This window comes from Stenella coeruleoalba, assembly GCF_951394435.1.
Source record: "Stenella coeruleoalba genome assembly, chromosome: 14".
NCBI classification, from domain to species: domain Eukaryota; kingdom Metazoa; phylum Chordata; class Mammalia; order Artiodactyla; family Delphinidae; genus Stenella; species Stenella coeruleoalba.
In genome coordinates this window covers 56,141,627-56,161,732 of record NC_137160.1, presented here as the reverse complement: position 1 = coordinate 56,161,732, position 20,106 = coordinate 56,141,627, and the positions used below count along the sequence as shown (strand labels likewise).

The 20,106-nt window shown below is 36.2% G+C and overlaps 1 protein-coding gene across 1 annotated transcript in view; it reads left to right on the top strand.

The window, feature by feature from the left end:
* The window catches only part of DLGAP1 (DLG associated protein 1), a gene marked incomplete at both ends in the record, with an annotated part of 968,578 nt that overhangs the window by 231,423 nt on the left and 717,049 nt on the right, over positions 1-20,106 (top strand). The window contains one exon of the mRNA XM_079943254.1: positions 9,714-9,875. The remainder of the gene's footprint in view (positions 1-9,713; positions 9,876-20,106) is intronic.

Genomic DNA, 20,106 nt, shown 5'->3' with positions numbered 1-20,106 from the left:
AGCAGAGAAAGGTTTATTGCAGGGCCATGCAAGGAGACTGGTGGCTCATGCCCCCCAAACCCCGAACTCCCCGAAGGGTTTCAGCAAAGCGTTTTTAAATGCCAGGAGAGGTCGGGGCATGGTTGGTTGTTGCAGACTTCTTGGTGTTGGAATCCTTTGTTCTTGCAGCTGTCCAGGTAGGTCAGGTCACAGTGTTCTTGTAAATCTCCAAGACAAATGTTATTCTGTTTTGCAACCTTTTATCTCTGTATGAATGGAAAAGTGTTACACCTTTAAAGGTCAGAGCCTTGAGAATGGGCTATCCTGTGTATTTCAGGCTATAGGCAACATTCTTAACTCCAAGCAGAAGCAATAGAATACAAAGGTTAAAGTAAAAGGAACAGATCCAATATGGAGTCAGGTTTGTTCCTCCCTATTACATATAGAATCTCGAAGCCTGAAAGTTCCTTTCTTTGAGGTTGCAGGAAAGAACAAAGTCAGGGAAGAAAGAAATTTGGCATGAGAGGGGAGGTGTATCATTTTGATGAAGTTGGCGAATGCCCCTGAGTGATTAAATCAGTGGTTTGGTGTTATCGCAGAAGTTGTGCAAACTTTTCTAGAGACAGTACTGTGAATATTTTTTTCAATGAGGCTCTTACTCTATGACTTATCTCAGTAACTCATAGTTTTATTCCACATTTGTAAATTAAGTTTGGCCGGGCAATCTGTATGATTCTCATGGCAAAACTACACGTCGCCTATAACAGAGAAAAAAATGCATTTAAATGTATCAAATATGCCAAAACAAACTTCTAACTAAAGAAGGATCATTAGTTTTACATTTTAGCATCGTTCAAACAAAATGTATATAACAAACAAAATAAATTTGAACCCGGTATGACTTAAATTCATGGTTCTATTTGTGCATCAAATCTAGGTTATTCATGATGAAACTCTAATATTTTGATAAGTGATTAGGTACTCAGACTTTATTCAAAAGGAGTCAGAATAAACCGAAGCAGAAGTGTATGGTTTTAGATATTGATTTTTTCTGTTTATTTTCATATGCTGTAGATTTAAAAGTATTTTATTTTGCTGTGTGTATATATGTGTCTTTCAAGGTTAGAAACGAAAGTCTATTCACCTAAGAGAATGAACTAAGAATTTAGCACGTGTCATAAAATTGTTTATCTCAGAGCTACTAAGAACTTACAAATGTGACCCTGTAATAAATAAGTGTAGCTATTTTTGTAAGTTCTTACAAAGCAGAAAACTCCTCCCCCAAATATGTCAGGCTTAATTTTCTGCTCTACGGAGCACAGCTAGTAGGATAGCAAAACCCAGTGACATTTTCCACAGTGTGAGTTGCCAACCATTAGTAGCCTGTGGCAGTGTTTAAATCTACAGCAAACGAGCTAACAATTGGTGGAGAAAGGATTATGTAATTCTTCTTTAAGATTCCTTTCTGTGATGTTTACATCACTGTCAGAATCATAAAGGCAGAACTAGGGGACTTTCTGCTAAGGTAACATTTTCTTACACCCATGAGTCCATATAACCTTTACGCTTCTCTGCAGGTTTTTTTGGGTTAACCTCTCCATCTTTTGCTAAACTCCTAATGAAATGGACTATATTTGAGTGTGCTCCCTTACGTGTGTGTTAGGGCTGTGATTTGAGTGGTCATTATTTTTGCAGAATGGCCTATATTAATTCCAAAGTCTCCTGGGGAGCAGTAATTAGTAAGATAATAACATGCTGCTACCTGGGTTCTAATAAATGCTTCAGCAATTAGATCCAGCCTGCAAATTGAAACATTGGTAATGGCAGTAGGAAGAGTTGAATTCAGAGGAACTGAGAAACTATTTATTGTATGAATAGAGCAGAGCAAAAATCAAAAGAGGACCATTACAATATAATGGCCCCAAATATCTGTGGGTTATGAAACACTGTCAAAGTCCTAGGGGAAATAAGATTATCTAAATGGTCCTATTACAGTTTCTTTTTTCCCCCTGGATCTGTAAATGACATTTTATGAATAGACAGTAATACCTCAATTACCTGACAATGGTGTTGAACAGAAGGGTGATAAGTAAAATTTCTAGATAATGAGAACACATCCCAACTGCCAGATTGAGTTTGTTTTATTATTTTGCTTTTTATAATTGAATATGTATGTGTTTCCTGGTCATCTCTTAGAAGATATTACTTATAATTGAAATTTTTCTTTTTGCCTTAAGTATTGACCTTATGGAATTTAGAAAAAAAAAATTGGTACCCATCTGTGTTCAAGACACTGTATTATAGGCCTTGTGAGTAGTATAGAGGCTAATAGAGACCCTGAACATCTCACGTGCTATGGGTAGAAATCAGTACTTGGGCGACTAGTCCTCACATTTCATATGTCAAGTATGTAGTTAGTTATATTGTAATACTGTCGTCCAGGACAGAATGTGAAATCCTGAAGGAAAGGGACTGTATATTATTCATTTTTTTTAAGTATAACTTTCAGAGAAAAAATCATGGAGGACTGCAGTTTAAGAGATTTCAAAGTAATGTTAGTTGATTGGAATTGGTGGAGATGGAAACTTCTAGAAATTTTACGATTATTGAGGGAAAATGTGATTATACTTACTTTTCATGTTGAGGAAAATTGAAATTCGCTGTTTTGTATTAGTACCTTTATATAGCTAGAAGTATTTTGTTTAGAAAAATGCCTTATTTCATTTTATAATACCTCATTTTAAATTGGTTTTTTCTTAAACAATCAGATTTGGTACATGTAAGTTAACATAGTTTTCTAAGATGTCCCAGAGAGCTGAACTGTACAGTATCCAATAACATTTCCCTCCATTTTTTGAGAAGAAATGAACACTTTGAACAGATGGGATAATCAGCTTTTATCGTAAAAGCCAGGATATTATCTTTTCTCATTCTACAGAGTAATGAACAGACAGCTAAAGCATGCATTTTCAGCAAAGGAGCTGGACAATAAAAACTGTTTTTTCCCTTTTTCTGTTATATGATGGAGAAATGCATTCTCAGAAATTAATACTTGGTTTTAATTGCGTCCCTTGGAAAGCTCTGTCTGATAAGGTGGAATATTGAACTGTGAAAATGAAGACAAGAGGATTCATTCAAGAAAAAAATCTTTTCTCTTAATTTCCACTGATTTATCACCTACATACAATATAGCACATGAATCTTAAATGTACAGCTTAATGAAAATGAGGGGTGAATATACCTGTATAACCCCTACTAATAGGAAGATACAGAATAATATCATCAGCCCAAAGAACTCCCTTGTTGTGCTTCCTAATTAATACCTCCCAGAGGTAACCGCTATGATGCATTTTTTTTTACTATAAACTAGTGTTATCAGTTTCTTGAGTTTTATATAAATGGAATAATAGATTATGTTCTCTTGATTTTTGTAATCCATATTATCTGTAGGATTGATTGATCCATGTTGTAGGCAACAGTTGTTCATCCTTCTTTGTGGCTATAGAGCAGTCGATTTTATAAATATAGCATAATTTATTAACTGATTCTATTATTGATGGACATTGCCTTATTGCTGGCTTTTGGCTTTCATGAATAAAACAGCTATTATGATTCTGGTACGTGTCCTTTGGTGCATATACCTACTCATCCCCTTGGCTATGTCCCTGGAGTGCAGTGTTGGTCAAAACTCTGTATTTGTTCAGCTTTAGCCCCACAATCTTTCAAGATGATTGAACCAATTTACACCTGGACCAGTCACGTATGAATTGTACTTCCTCTGTATCTTCGTCAACACTTTGTATTGTTTTTTGTAATTTTAGCCATTTTTTTTCCTAAAAGCTGTCTTGTTTTACCTTTCATGTTAGTCTACAATCCATCTGGAATTATTGTTATGTTTTGCATACAGTGTGAGGAAGTAGTCAAGCCTCATTTTTTTCCACATGCATTTTCAATTTATCAAGCACCATTTATTGAAAAGAACTAATTCATTGTTTTCCCTACTTACTGAGATGGCATCTTTGTCATAAACTAGGTGGCGATGCATGTGGTGGGTTCTTCACTCTTTGTTCTGTTTTTAAGTTACTACCATAAAGCTATTTCTAACACCATTTAATTTACTGTAGGGATGTCCTCATTTTCATGTGGTATTGCTCAATTTCATTTTTCTTCTTTTCTCAATGTCTTATGAAGAGTTTCCAGAAACAACTTTGGGCATAGTTGATTTTTTCCATTATATATCTTGCTTCAACTCAATTGTTTTCATACCATTTTTGTTCATTTCTTTCATCTGTTATTTTTGAATTTAGTTTGCTATTCATTTCCCAAGTACTTTTGAAATCTGTTTGAAGTTTCATTTTGAAGTAAGTTGAGTTGCAAAACATCTGCAAAACTGTGACAAAGAGATCCGATAAACTCATCGCCCAGCTTCGCTAAATGTGGACATCTTATGGAACAGTAGTACAATCATAAAATCATGAAATTAATATTAGCTATAAAACTTGGTACCATTTATAAACCTAGTTTATAAACCTAGTTCCTAGTTCAGGATCAAATCCAGGATGACACATTGTATTTAGTTGTCATGTCTTTTTTTTTATGCAGAAAAATGCTATTTATTTATTTTAACATCTTTATTGTAGTATAATTGCTTTACGATGTTGTGTTACTTTCTGCTGTATAGTAAAGTGAATCAGCTATATGTATACATATATCCCCATATCCCCTCCCTATTGTGTCCCCCTCCCTATTGTGTCTCCCTCCCACCCTCCCTATCGCACCCCTCTAGGTGGTCACAAAGCACCGAGCTGATCTCCCTGTGCTATGCGGCTGCTTCCCACTAGCTATCTATTTTACATTTGGTAATGTATATATGTCAGTGCTACTCTCTCACTTCGTCCCAGCTTTCCCTTCCCCTCCCCGTGTCCTCAAGTCCATTCTCTGCATCTGTGTCTTTATCCCTGTCCTGCCCCTAGGTTCTTCAGAACCACTTTTTTTTTTTTTTTAGATTCCATATATATGTGTTAGCATATGGTATTTGTTTTTCTCTTTCTGACTTCACTCTGTGCGACAGACTCTAGGTCCATCCACCTCACTGTAAATAACTCAATTTTGTTTCTTTTTATGGCTGAGTAATAAATATTCCATTGCATATATGTGCCACATCTTCTTTATCCATTCATCTGTCGATGGACACTTACGTTGCTTCCATGACCTGGCTATCGTAAATAGTGCTGCGATGAACATCGTGGTACATGACTCATTTTGAATTACAGTTTTCTCGGGGTATATGCCCAGTAGTGGGATTACTGGGTCATATGGCAGTTCTATTTTTAGTTTTTTTAAGGAACCTCCATACTGTTCTCCATAGTGGCTGTGTCAATTCCCACCAGCAGTGCAAGAGGGTTCCCTTTTCTCCACACCCTCTCCAGCATTTTTTGTTTTTTTTTAATGTTTATTTTTTATTTATTTCTCTTATTAGTCATCCATTTAATACACATCAATACATGTCAATCCCAATCTCCCAATTCATCACACCACAATCCAGCATTTACTGTTTGTAGATTTTTTGGTGATGGCCATTCTGACCGGTGTGAGGTGACACCTCTTTGTAGTTTTCATTTGCATTTCTCTAATGGTTAGTGATGTTGAGCATCCTTTAATGTGTTTGTTGGCAATCTGTATATCTTCTTTGGAGAAATGTCTATTTAGGTCTTCTGCCCATTTTGGGATTGGGTTGTTTGTTTTTTGATATTGAGCTGCCTCAGCTGCTTGTAGAGTTTGGAGATTAATCCTTTGTCAGTTGCTTTGTTTACAAATATTTTATCCCATTCTGAGCGTTGTCTTTTCGTCTTGTTTATGGTTTCCTTTGCTGTGCAGAAGCTTTTAAGTTTCATTAGGTCCCATTTGTTTATTTTTGTTTTATTTCCATTTCTCTAGGAGGTGGATCAAAAAGGATCTTCCTGTGATTTATGTCATAGAGTGTTCTGCCTATGTTTTCCTCTAAGAGTTTGATAGTGTCTGGCCTTAGGTCTTTAATCCATTGTCATGTCTCTTTATTCTCCTTTCACTTGAGGAACATCTTTAGCCTTTGTCTTCATGACCTTGACATTTTTGAAGAGTGCTGGCCAATTCATTTGGGGAATGTCCCTCAATTTGGATTTGTTTGATGTTTCTTCATGATTAAATTCAGATTATTCATTCTTGGCAAGAATACCCCAGAAGCAATGACGTGACCTCAGTGAGTCATATAAGAAGGTAAACGATGTTGACACACCTCATTTCTGGTGTTGTTAAGTTTGATCACTTGATTGAAGTGGAGTCTGTCAGTTTTCTCCACTTTAAATTTATGGGTTTTTTTCCTTTGTAGTTAATAAGTATCTTGTGGGAAGACAGTCTGAGAATACACGAGTATCCTGTTTTCTCATATACCTCTGCCCACTCATTTTATCCTCCATCACTGATTCATGCCTCTGCAACAGTTATTATGGTGCTGGCTGTGAGATGGTGATTTTCCCTTTGCCTCATTCCTTCTGTATTTATTAATTTGATTTCTACTCTAAGGATGAGCTATCTTATCCTTATGTATTCATTCAACCACTTATCTGTAGTATGAACTCAAGCATATTTGTTTTATTCCATGAGATAAAATTCATTATTATTTTCTGGTCATCGGGAGCACCTTCCGACTGGCTCCTCAGTCCTTTTGACTTGCCATCAAAGTTTGAGCACTTGCTTACTTTCTGGCCCCAAAAGATGGGGCTCATCTTGCCTCATCCCCTCACCATGCTCATCTCTACCTTGTTCCTGAGATCAACCATTCCTTCCAGGATTTTTCATTCCTTTCATTGAAGAAGGATATATGGAAACCAAGTTCTGGGTGCTAGGTGTATCGATTGAACTTTTACAGTTGCTTCTAGGTTCTCGCTCATCTGACAGAGCTAGGACATAGGTGTATATATACAAACACACACACATCTATATCTATTTGTGTATATACACACACACACATATAATCATGAGTTTATATTGATGCATCTGATTCCAGTCCATCATCACAGGGTTCATTCAAGTCAACTTCCTTCTATTTCTAGTAACATTTTAGCGCTGAGAAACCTCACTCTCGTTATCATCAATGTATTTAAATTATTTACTCAATCTGGAAAATGCACATAAAATAGTTTCACAATTGCAATTTTATACCTCTAAAAAAATCTTTAACTACAGTACAATATGTGTACAGTTTTTTTTTGTCTTTCGCCTTAAAGTATGCAATCAAAACACTGTTTCTGAAGGTTACTTAGGTTAGCTCTGTTCTTTCCCATCCTCTTCAGTGTGGTTCTGTTATTTATTTATAATGCAATGTCTATGGAAGGTGTTAATTTCTGAGTATTAATTTCATACTCTGTTGCCTTAAAAAAAAACTCTTTTGTTGTTTGAGGTACTGTTTTTATTGATTCTTTAGAATTTTCCATTTTAGCATCCACAAGTAGGAATAGGTTTACCTCTTATTCTTTAATTGATTTATTTCTTCTGATTGCATTTGCTAATAAAGTGAATAATAATGGAGATACTGGACCCCCTCCCCCAGTTCCTGATCTGAGTAGAAGTGCTTCTAGTATTTTCCCATTAAGTAAGATATTGGTTTTAGGATTGAGGAATATAAATATTTTTCATGTTAAGAAAGTGTCCTTTCTTTTGTTTTCTTGAGGGTTTTTATGATGAGTGAATGTTGAAATTTTTTTAGGCTTCTCAGCATGTGTGGTAGTATATATGGTTTATGATATTAATAGATTTTCTAATATGAACCAACCTTGCATTTCTGGAATAAGTCCTACTTGATTGTGTGTGATGTTGTATTCTGTTTGCTAAAATTTCTTTAGTACTTTTGTGTTGATATTCATAGACAGCTATGGTCTGTAATTTCTTTTTTTTGAACAAAGTTTTTTAGGTTTAGGTATCAACATTATACTGGCTTAAGAAGAAACAGAGGTTTTTCTGTCACTTACAATTTATAGTGTGTTGGAACTAAGGGACAGGACCCCATAATCAAACCCATGGGTATTTCTATTGTAAATTGTAAGAATATTCATATTAAGTGTCATAAATAATGATGGTAAGTGGCCTCACGTCAGTTCAGGTCAGATCAGGTTTTCCTGACAAATAAGACACAAGAAAATCTTAACTTCAAGAGATTTTTTTGGAGTTTGATATTGTCAGTAAGGGGTTTATTTATTATTCCATAATAATAAAAATATTAAAATTTGTATATAAAATGTATATTGCATTATTTAATAAGAAAATTGTTTACAAACTATTAAAGCTTTGACCGGTTTATGCTATCTTGGGAAAATAAACAAGATTTAGTGTTGTGTTATATATCTAGAAAAAAGCTAACCATAGGAAAATAGTCTAGAAGAAAATGCACCATATTATTAGCAATGACTATGATGTGGTGGTTTAAATATTTTTTTTTTCTTTTCTTTTGTTTTTTTTCGGTACGCGGGCCTCCCACTGTTGTGGCCTCTCCCGTTGCGGAGCACAGGCTCCAGACGCACAGGCTCAGCGGCCATGGCTCACGGGCCCAGCAGCTCCGCGGCATGTGGGATCTTCCCGGACCGGGGCACGAACCCGCGTCCCCTGCATTGGCAGGTGGACTCTCAACCACTGCGCCACCTGGGAAGCCCTTAAATATTTTTATAAATATTTTATAAACATTTTCTATTTTAAATATTTTTATTTTATACTCTGCAGATTTTTAATGAAGATAGTAATTTTACAATGAAAATAATTTTTTTGTCAAATCGACTTTAGTACATAGTCTTCATTGTTCTGTAAGTTTGACTGTAAGCAATTTGAAAAAGTTGCCTTTTGTTATCTTTGCATGGTGGTAAATTCCACTCTAAATCAGGTCCTTCGTGATAGAGAGGGAGAGAAATTTCTTTGAATATTGTTTTAATGTGTTTGTTTCATGTGCTGAATCTTACTGGTTAATTTCATTCTCAGTCTGTCTCCTAAAACATTATAAATAAACTTGGGATGAGTTTATAAAAAACAGTTTTATATTAAACCAATAGAGTTTAATCTGGCATATTGTCTGCTTTGCTGCGGAGAGCATCAAGATATAACAAATAATCCCTCAAATATGAAAGAGTTCAGATGCAACAAGAACTTTGAAGAGCAGACATCTTTTAAGTGCTAACGCTACTTTCTTGTAGTCTAACTTTAGCAAATTGCTAATTCCTGAATCTCAGTCTCCTTATTTATATAACAGGAGGAATAACACCTCATCTGAGGGTGAAGCGAGGTCATTTCTATTAAGCACCAACCCAGTGCTTTATGTTATATGCTCACTAAATGGACATCCTATCATCCTGAGTTTTAACCAAGAACAGCAAAGAAAGAGGGAAGGAATAAAATACCTACTCTTCATCAAGCACTGTTAAAAGCATTTATTTGTATTAATTTCATTATTCTTTTCATAGCCCTCTGTGGAGGGCACGCATAGCTTCCCAAAGAAGCAGGGTAGGTGGCTGGGCTGTGATGTCAAGTCTGTTCTTCTGACCCAAAGCCCACACTCTTGATGACCAGGCAAGCCTGCCTCTGAACTATTAGTGTAAAAATGAGAGTAAGGCTGCTATTCGTGTGGTTTAGTATGTATAAGTAATATTGGAAAAGTAACTCTCAAGCTCAGCTAACAGATTGGTAATTCTTTTTTGTCCCCTTCTGTGTTTCAGCACACAGTGAATGGTGCTTTTGAGCGCCTTCTGTGATAACCATTCACACCTTTTCTGGGGACACTTTCTTAAAAGAACCAGCAAGCATCCGGTTTACTGAGAGATAAACGCAGATTCATGGAGTTGTTGCAGAACAGATACCTCTTGTCTCACTAAGACTGGGTAAGAGTTTAAAATTTCATTTACTGTTATGGATGATGTTGGGTGTGATGACCTCTTCTGAAATATTTCTGCTTTGATATAAATCGGAAAGTTTCAATAACTAGACACGTGGTGGGGGGAAAAAGTAGGCTACCGTAAAAAGGCATTGGTATTTGATCGATGCATTTATTATTATATAAACATGCTGATGTATTTGAAGATATTTTTATTACTTAATGTGAAGTATAATGTGTTAACATTGCAAGGGGAATTTCATGACCAGCATTCTTTTAAAATATAACTGCAGTACGGTTTTATGAAAGCTGTAATTGCTACAATCTATGTTGTTTCTACTGCTATAAAATCGATAACTAAATTGGAGAGGCTATCTCCTTGAAATTGGTTATGATGAAAATGTACCTACTATGATTATCATTATGGAAATCCTGCCCTGTGAGCTTTCCTTACTTGTACTTCTAGTGCGTATAATTATACTTCTGCGTACCTTTTCCTCAACGTTAAAATTTTCTTTTCCAATATAGTAAATTGCCAGTCAGTCCATTTGGGGTTAATCATTGAAACAGAATTGAGGCTGGGAAAAGGTAGTGAAATTGAAGCAGATGGCAGAATAGGAGTAGTTGCTGCAGGGAGTTTGGGGGAGATGAAGAAGACGAGCAAGGTGACTGCATCACTTAGAAGGATGCTCCAGTGGCCTCCATAAGGGCAGAAGTGCAGGGATGAAATAGGTGCTTTGGTCATGACATGAAGTTATCTTGGGTGGATAGATGTTGAGAAATAAAGGTCATCCAAAGGTTTTCCTTCTCAAGTTTCCTTCTCAAGAGTTACTCTGCATCTCAGGTACCTGAGATTCAATGTGGGTCAGTGCCTCTGAGACTGAAATAGAAAGATATTTACATGAACTAGACCTCTTGGAATATATAGTCACATGCCATGTGTAAAAACGTTTCGAGTATTTCGTATACAGTGTAGGGAAGGGATATCAAGAAGGTTTCCTAGTGAACAAAGCCTGGGAAATGGAAATTAGTTAGCCTGAAGGTGTGAAAATGCCCCGGGTGATAGCACGGTGGCTGAGAACGTGGGATTTGGGGAACAGATCAGTTTCTCTGATTTGAATCCTGATTCTGCCATCTTTTGGCAACCACTCCTATGGTAGCTGTGAAAATTAGATAAAGTAAATTACAAATTAGCGCACAGTAAGTGTTCAAAAATGGGTATGATTATGTTAGGTGATAGCGCAAATATTTGCAAGGACTTTTACAGTTTTACCAATTCTTGATCTTAATACCATTTTCTCTATGAGGACTTAAATTTCTCATCTGTAAACCCTCCTACTATGTTGAATCTTCCTTAATCTCACCTAGCCAGCACAGTTAGGAAGACATTACTACATTTTTCAAGACGAGATTGTTGGCTTTCAATTCTGGCATATGTTATATTTCTCAAGATCATTGGTATTTTAAATTTTATGATATTAAATCTGCCACTTTCTAGCATCTTAATATAGAGTAAATTATCTAACTTTTCTGAATAGTCTCATCTTTGAAATGGGAACAGTAGAATATCTATGAGAGTTTTTGTGCAGAATAAATAATGTAAGATACAGTGCATGACACAGAAGTACTCGATACATATGGCTACTGTGACTATTACTACCATTATTGTAATTAGTCTTCTTAAACTCGTTTACTAATGATGTGATCGCTGATGTTGTCAGTCTTTAATTTGTGGAACTCGGAAGCAGGACATTCTACAGTTTTTTCATTTGTATAAATTATTATATATGAAAAATCTTACACCACTTTTAAACTTTTGAAAACATTATTCACCATCATCATTTTGTACCCTCTAAATACAGTATATTTCATTTAAACACAAATCTCATTTCACGATGCTACTAAATTATGTCTAAGAACAGCGGCTTTTAAAACTCCCCAAACTTGTTTCTTTCTAGAGGGAATTATAAAACTTCCATTCTACATTTTTCACATTTTGATGATTCTTAATATCAGCGTTTGGCTGTGTCACCCTTAACTTTAGACTGCTGACCCGACCTCCTAAGTCTGTAAAAATCGTTACATAAATACTAGGTAATCAGGATACTCTTTACTACTTACTCCATCCAGCCGTTCTAACTTGGTACTCTGTCTTATCTCCATGGTTCGGAATGCTTAGAACTTGATTCCATAATCCAGCCTTAATGTCCAGCTCTAACCCACATTATATTTGCCCCAGTGCAGTCAGTACTGGGTTTGAAATAACCAGTGAATTTTAGGAAACTGAAAAATGTGACTCCTTCTTTCATATTAAGATCTGATATTGACCAGGCAAAGCTATGTACCAGGGTTCCTGATAATGTTCTTATGAACTGTTGTAAACAATAAAATAAAAAAATTTTTTTTTAAGTTTTTCTCCATTTTATTTATTTTTCTGGTTTATTTCCAAAATGTTTTTAAGGAAGTTGTGTGAGCAAGTTGGAATAAGAATATATCAAATGTTTCAATAGGTAGCTAAAGACTTATGGCATATGTAGGATTAACCAATAAAGTAAATTTTCAATAGAGCTAATTTATTTTTTTATGTAATCTGGGCCTAAACCAGATTTTTGACAATAACAGTGTAATTATTTCACTAAAGCTTTTACAAGTAAGTAGATCATAAGATCTTTCAGAGTGGGCAGCAAGGTAACATTAGACCATTTGAATACATTTTATAACTTTTATTTGCCACTTAAAGTATCTGGATAAACAAAAGGACTTATGCAATTATATATAAAAGTTAGAAACTGTTTTTACTGAAAAGATAGCAAAATTTTAAACCCACTTAGTCTTAGTGGTATAAAATATTTCCTTCCTAATTTTTAAAATAGAAGATCTTTCAGAGCATTTATTCAAAAGTTTAGCGTTATTTTCTACTTATATCTTTGAACATAATTCTTAGAGTTCAAAAACAAGAAATTTAAAGAATTCTCATTGCCGACCATTAAATTCCAAACTTCATCAAGTGCAGGGTATTTGTTTTAGGTGATCTCAGTGTTACTGGTAACGCTCAGTGTTTCTAGAAAGACTCCACTGCCAAATTAGGTGATCAGAGAAGACTGTCACTTTTGGAGTGTTGTTCATTCCCAGGTGTTTAGTCTTGCCTTTCATTTTATCATGTGTTCCACTTCGCTATTCTATCGAAGACTTTTTGAGGAAAAAACCATCCTCCCAAGTAAGGTCTACAGTAATTTCTCTTGCGTTTGATGTCTAACAGAAATAAGCAATGTCAAATACATCATTGCCACTTCCTTAAAGTTTCTGGATAATCTGTCCTATTTCTCATATAGTTTCTGAGGGCTGTTTCAATTGTTTCCTGGGAAGGGCAGGTGTGGAAGTAGGGGATTTTTGTAGAATGGGGAAGGTGTAAGGAGAAACTTGGGATGTCTGAGTACATAATCCTAGTGCATCCCAGGACAGTTCCTGAGAAAAAAAATCCTATTCTCCAATGTTCTGAAGGAAATGAAACATTTGGTATTGATATCGGTGGTTAATGAAAATTTAAGGCCAACTTTAATTGATATGACCTCTCATTAAGTCAATACTTAGTCATATTTATATTGTTTACTACAGTATTCACTGATAACCCAGATGTCTCATTTCATTAATTTAAATTGGGTTGGGAAATCTGCAGAGTCAAAAAGCACTTAATACTTAAGTTTTTTTTTTTCCAAAGGGTATAATATATTATTAGTACTTAGTCTAAGTTCGTATTTATTTTTATTTCTACTTTATAAGAAAACTGGTACTTTCCCTTTATGCACATTTGCCTTATTGATTTTACTTATATATCCTCATTCTGAAAGTATACGGATAATACTAGTAATTCATAATTCTTGGTGTGAATTGTAAGGAAAGAGCAGAGAGTTTCATACCGATCTAGAATTATCGATAAACAGATTATATTTATGAAACATTTAAGTTCACCTTAGTTCTTAAATAGTATCAAAACTCCAGTTGTTTTCACATTATAGAGATTTTTCTAAATGAGTCATTTCATATATAATTTCTTATTCAGGTTCAGTTTTATAATATGATTTTAAGAAGATCGTGATCTCGTGAATTTTCCTTTTATATTGTTTGTAAAAGTCAATTTTATCTAGGAATGTCAAAATGTTTATTTCTTGGAAAACTTGCTAAAAGAGATCTACTCAGGTGTATTGAAAAGTTGATTGTATAATTAAGAAGTCAGGATGGTTGTCAGGCAAAGAATAAAGTGGGTCCACAAATACCTTCCAGCTTTTTATATTTGCTCTGAAACTAAATCTGTGTGAGGGAAAGAACACTGGACATGAAGTCAGAAGACCAGGTTGCTTACTGTGATTTTAGGCCACTCACTTTCTTGGCCTCTTAAGATTTAGTTTACTTTTTTCTTAACAAACAAACAAACACACTTCTTTGGGTGATTGGGGAATTAAATGAGCTAATATTTGTGAAAGTGTTTTTGAACTTTAAGGTTCTATAAAAATGGTGCCTGTGAATGTTGCAGTTACCAGTGGTGTAATATGAAAACTTTTATTATAAATAGTTTAAAGAGTCTAAATGGGAAATCCTGTTCAATCTTTTAATTTAAAGAATTTCGAAAGGTAAGCGTTTTCAATGGGTTTGATATCGCACTTACTGTTACATGTCTCCTTTCATTGAGCACGTGATGATTTCTGTTTCTTTCATTGATTGAACATGTACATTCAGAGTAAATGGTAAATATTGACATTTAATATTTTATTTTTGTTACACATTAAACCCTTGTTGGATTATTCAGAAAATTCGGAGTTCCCTGTCATTGGTGTCAGAGAAATGTTAAGCAAGGAATAATAAAGATTGTATAAATGTAGCAGTTCTGATGAAGTAAATTAAGTTTATTTATGTTCCATGATATAAATTGGGAACTGGAGTGAAATATAGGTCCTTTTCTGATCATATTATATGTGATCAGGAAAGACAGGTAATTTGTAAGAAGCGTAAGTTTGCCTCTATGAACTATGTGTCTAGATACCAAGTAGATAGTTTTTCTGGTGTAGATGAAAACTTGGTCCTGACTTACTAAGGTAGATGACATAGGCATTCATGGGGGTGGAGTCAAAACACAGTTTTGTCTAAGTCCGAAGTCAGGACTCAGCACCTAGCTATACCTTCTTCATGTATGTTATAAAAGAAGTCATTGATCTGCAGTGTGACACATATGGCTGATTCACTTCGTTGTACAGCAGAAACTAACACAACATTGTAAAGCAACTATACCCCAATTAAAAAACATAAAAAGACTATTTTGTCCCCATCAGTTGCACACAGAGTCTCAGTGCTATATAAACTGTGAAAGTGCTTATAGTCAGTTGTTTTAAAGGAAATTTTTACTACATGAGCAAGAAAGATATTTTTGAAGCTCTTCTACTAATTTTAGACCATTTACATCTAATAAATGACCCTTTTATGTCCTGATAGGTACCTTCGTGACCTGTAGAATGATTCATAGATGACTACACAGGGGAAACAGTTTATTTGCATAATCTTATTCTAAGAAATAAGTAGCTCCCTGCTCTAGGTTCATTTAACATCTTATTTATTCAACTTCTGTCCTACTTATCATCTTGTCCTGCCAAGAATGCACACTTGACAGTTGACCTTTCATCCTGAGCTCCTAGAGAGAACGGTCTGTGATCTATTGATCGTGGTATTCTTCCTCCCAGCCAGAGTTCCTGACAAATAATAGGCACTCAATAAATATTTCGGAAATGAAAGCTGGATAAAAATAATCAAGTATACACCCGGGGTCCTGTAACAAGTCGCTGTTGTAATTGATTGTGAAAGTCTTATTTTTTTATTTCATGTACCAGCACATTCTGTGACTCATTTATTTATTCACGAAGCATTTATTAGATACGCACTGTGTGCCCAGCCCTTCTCTGGATACCAAGGACGCATCAGTAAGCAAAATAGATGAAAAGCCTGACCCTCAAATGTTAATATAGAAATCAGTCTGATAGAGAGTGGATGTTATTCTTTGAATTAGCCATTGACCTGACCCCTTACATGAGCAAAGAGGAGATTAGGATCATTTTGTTATAAGGAACAGAATCCCTTTCTAGCTAGCTTAGATAGAGGGGATTTACTGGGGTGACACACGAGGAGTATTTTATGTAGGTTTGCTGTATGAGTTCAGCCTGGCCTGCAGGCAGCCGTTACTTTCTGGAGCTGACAGTCTTGGTGGGTCTCATGGCCTCTCCTCTTTCGTTCTTTCTTTAAATCTACTTCATTGTCATCTTTCTACCTTCAGACCTGCTCCTTCCACACTTGCCCGTGGCCAGCGCACTGGTCCCCAAAGTGTACTTTTACGCAGACTTTGCAGAGCTGAGTCCGTCTCTGTGGACCAGATTCCATTTCTGGAGTAGATCTGATTGGTCCACCTTGATCAGTTATTCATTTAAACCCAATAAGCAGTAGTTAGAAGAATGGGGTTACCTGGTGCGTATATAAGCTCCCTCTATGCCAGTGGGCAGCCAAAGGACCCAAGACTGGGATGTGCGGACAAGCTGGCTTCTGTATAGTAATAGGCGAGTCACATTGTGTTGATAGAGATTATGGGTGGATTGGCATTTATGGTTTATTTTGTTGTTCCTTATGTGATAAATGGAAAGCATATATTCTGATACGTCAATTTGTGGCCAAAGTAGCAGTGGAAACCAACCAATAGTCTTATATTTCTACATTATAAAAAAGTCACAAATGATTCATAGCATATATTTAATATGCATACTTTAAATGCCTGAATATGATAAATTATTGGTAGGATTTTTAATTTAAAAGTTCAGTGGAGTTCACACTTTTTCTAACGCCAAAGCATTTCAGTTCTGTGATGTTGCCGTTTGTCTCCTTTCAAATACGTCTTGCACCAGAAATCTAGCATATTCGGTTCTTGATGACTTCAAGCAGGTATGGATCATGTTTACTTTTCTTACATTCTCAGGTTTAGTATGTAGGCTTTGATGTCCAGACCTGGAGTTGGCCGCATTCCTTAGCAAAAGGACCTTATTTCTTCCAGACACTGCCTCCTTACCTTTCCTTCCTTTACCAGAGCCATGCCGAACTCTAGGACGTCCCATTTCAGTCCCAATCATCTGGATTTTCAACTAACATATAAACCCATGAATCCAAGTCCAACTAAAACAAGTTGAAGTGACCGTGGAATGAGGCTGCTTGGCTTTTTGAACTATTATGTATTCAGTAGCGTTTATTACTTTTCTTGTGCAGAGCTCTGAGTTCAGTGCTGGGGACCTAGCAGTGATCCTTGTTCTTTTTCTCCGCAGTGGATGGTGTTGTGGGCAGTAGGACAGGATAAAAAGCAACTTTCTTATTCGATACATTTTTGCCATTTAGTTTTATGTTCCTGCTTGTTCTTCAGATGACTTTAAAGCCCACCATGTAAGAATTATGCTTCTACTCTGGACATTCTCACCCATAAGAAATTTGCCCCTATTTGGATAATTGTTTATTGCCCAGTCAACTGTTTTGTGAGGAATTAACTGTTTACTGCGTTATTGTATCATCCTGTAGCCATTTGGTCTACAAGGCATAAAGAGGTTCTTGAACCAATTTGTTTTCAATAGTATTAGAGTCTTCAAACATCTGTTGCATTAAATAATATACTAATTTGCACTCAGTTTTAATACTTGTTCAAAGTCAAATGTAAACACTATTGAACTTTTAAAGTTCCTCATAGGGCTTTCTTCACTGATTTTTCCCGAAGATTTGGAGTACCGCTAGTATTCCAAATACTACTGCTACTGCCGTATTTCCTATAATTTAGATAAAGTCAAAACTCAAAGGAATATATTGCTTGTATTTAAAAGTCTGGATTTTTATCTTAAGAATGCTAAGACAGAGGTGGGCCTGAAAGTGAGAAATGGTATTAGTGACTGTGGTTTCAAACTCTTCCCACCCTCTCTAAGGAAACAGAAAACTTCTGCTCTGTCCTGCATCCAATATTCCTACAGAACTGACCCCTCTATTGAATGCGGTTTGAAGCTCACCTGTTTGACTTGAGGCTGTGAAGACACATCTCTAAACTCAGGCTGGGACCTTTTTTTTTTTTTTTTTAAACAAACTTGCAAACTGAGGTCAAGAAACTTTCAGTCGTCATTAGAGCTGGTGGACTCATATGCTACATACAGTAACAGGGAGATGCTTCTGCAACAAGCAGATTAGGTGAGGAAATCCTTGGTATTTCTCAGGTTTCATGTTATCCAATCAAGAACTTGTTACCCCATTTCTTCCTTCCTTCCTTCCTTCCTTCCTTCCCTCCCTCTCTCCCTCCCTCTTTCTCTCTCTCTTCTTTCTCTCTTTCTTTCTTTCTTTCTTTTTTTTTGGCTGCGCACGGGCTTTCTCTAGTTGCAGTGAGTGGGGGCTACTTTTCGTGGCAGTGCATGGGCTTCTCATTGCGGTGGCTTCTCTTGTTGAGGAGCACAGGCTCTAGGCGCGTGCGCTCAGTAGTTGTGGCGCATGGGCTTAGTTGCTCTGTGGCATATGGTATCTTCCTGGACCAGGGCTTGAACCCGTGTCCCCTGCATTGGCAGGTGGATTCTTAACCACTGCACCACCAGGGAAGTCCCACCCCATTTCTTTAGATCATCTTGTATGCAAATGGCATTAAACATAAAATGTCAGTTGATACTTAAATTGTCACAGAGGCTGAGATACGAAATGAACTGAAGTGGGGAGCTTTCACCCATCTATTCATTCAGTTAAGTGTTCAGTTGGAAATGCATTTTGAGAGCCTTTCTTACGTGAGTGGAACTGATGTGGGGATTCAAAGGAAATGCTTGTTGTTGTTTTAATCTGAGGATGTGGTCAGTTACAAATATGACCACACATTTCTCGCTCCTGGGATTGATGGTGAAGTTACAGATGTTCCCATCTAAAGGTAGTTTGCTTTGGTCAATGGGACATTAGCAAAAGTGATGCAAACAGTCTTGAAAAGTGCTTGCGTGGTACAGCTTGCCCTCTTGATGCTTTTTGTACCTGGTGTCCGTGGGAAGCAGCACAGGGCAGCTTGTTAGATGATTAGAAGCACAGGCTGCCAGACCCCTGAGTGAGGACGTGTAGGCCCAGCAGGCCCAGCTGACACTCAAACTGATCTCAGATGCGTGAACTGACCTAGCTGAGATCAATTGAACCTGACCCAGAACAGAATTCTGAGCTAAATAAATGGTGGGTGTATTCACACATTGGATTTATTAAACAGCAAGGGTTAACTGACCCAGGAGGGAAAGTAAGACACCTTTAAAACAGTTACACTGGAAGGCGGGGGTAACATACAACTAAATATTCTCAAGCTTAGATGACCAGAATTTGCAGGCAGAGAAACTTTTATAAAGATGGCAGGAGTTGGGGAAGAAGAGTTTAGTTTTAAGGTCAACTTTAAAATATAAATAGGCTTTGGGTAAATATAAGTAAGCAGAAAGGACAGTATAAATGAGGAGACACAGATGAGAGGACAGAAGGAAACATGGGACTTGAATGTAAAATCTTACTTTTCAGTCAACTTGATGGAATATATCCAATGACGTCATACGTCTGTGAAAGTACTAGCTTTACCTCGAACCCAGGCCATTTGAGGTGACAGCCCCAGAAACCAATCTGAAATATTCTAATGTTTCTGTCCCTTATATTCGTCTGTTATGCCTCTAGCTTTAAGTTCAGGTCAGAAGAAGAGTTGAATTGGGTTGAGAAATTTGGATGAGGCCTAAAAAATGTGCTTTTGGGAAAGGAAGTACTGCTTTTTACTAAATTAATCTCTCCAGTCATGTAAATAAGCTTTATTTTGCTAACTTTACAAATTAGGAATCAGAAGTTTGTTAAAAAACATTCTATTTACTCTTTTTTAGTTCTTCTATCTCACCGTGCACAAAATATCGTTCCTCTCCTTTTGAAATGATAAACCCATAATTTTGCTTTTCGATGTATGACAAGATTGTGCCAAATTGAGAGTTGTTACAACTAATTACTAATCATGATGTGTCTAATCAAAATGGTCATAATGTATCTTGTTAATGGTACATGTATATGAGCTGAAATTTCAATTCATATGTTTTTATCTCTACTGAATTCACAATATGCTATATAACACTATTTCTCCTTCAGATCATGGTCAAAGAACCCTTCCTCAAAGAGACCTTATTTATAAATTCAGTCTATTTCAG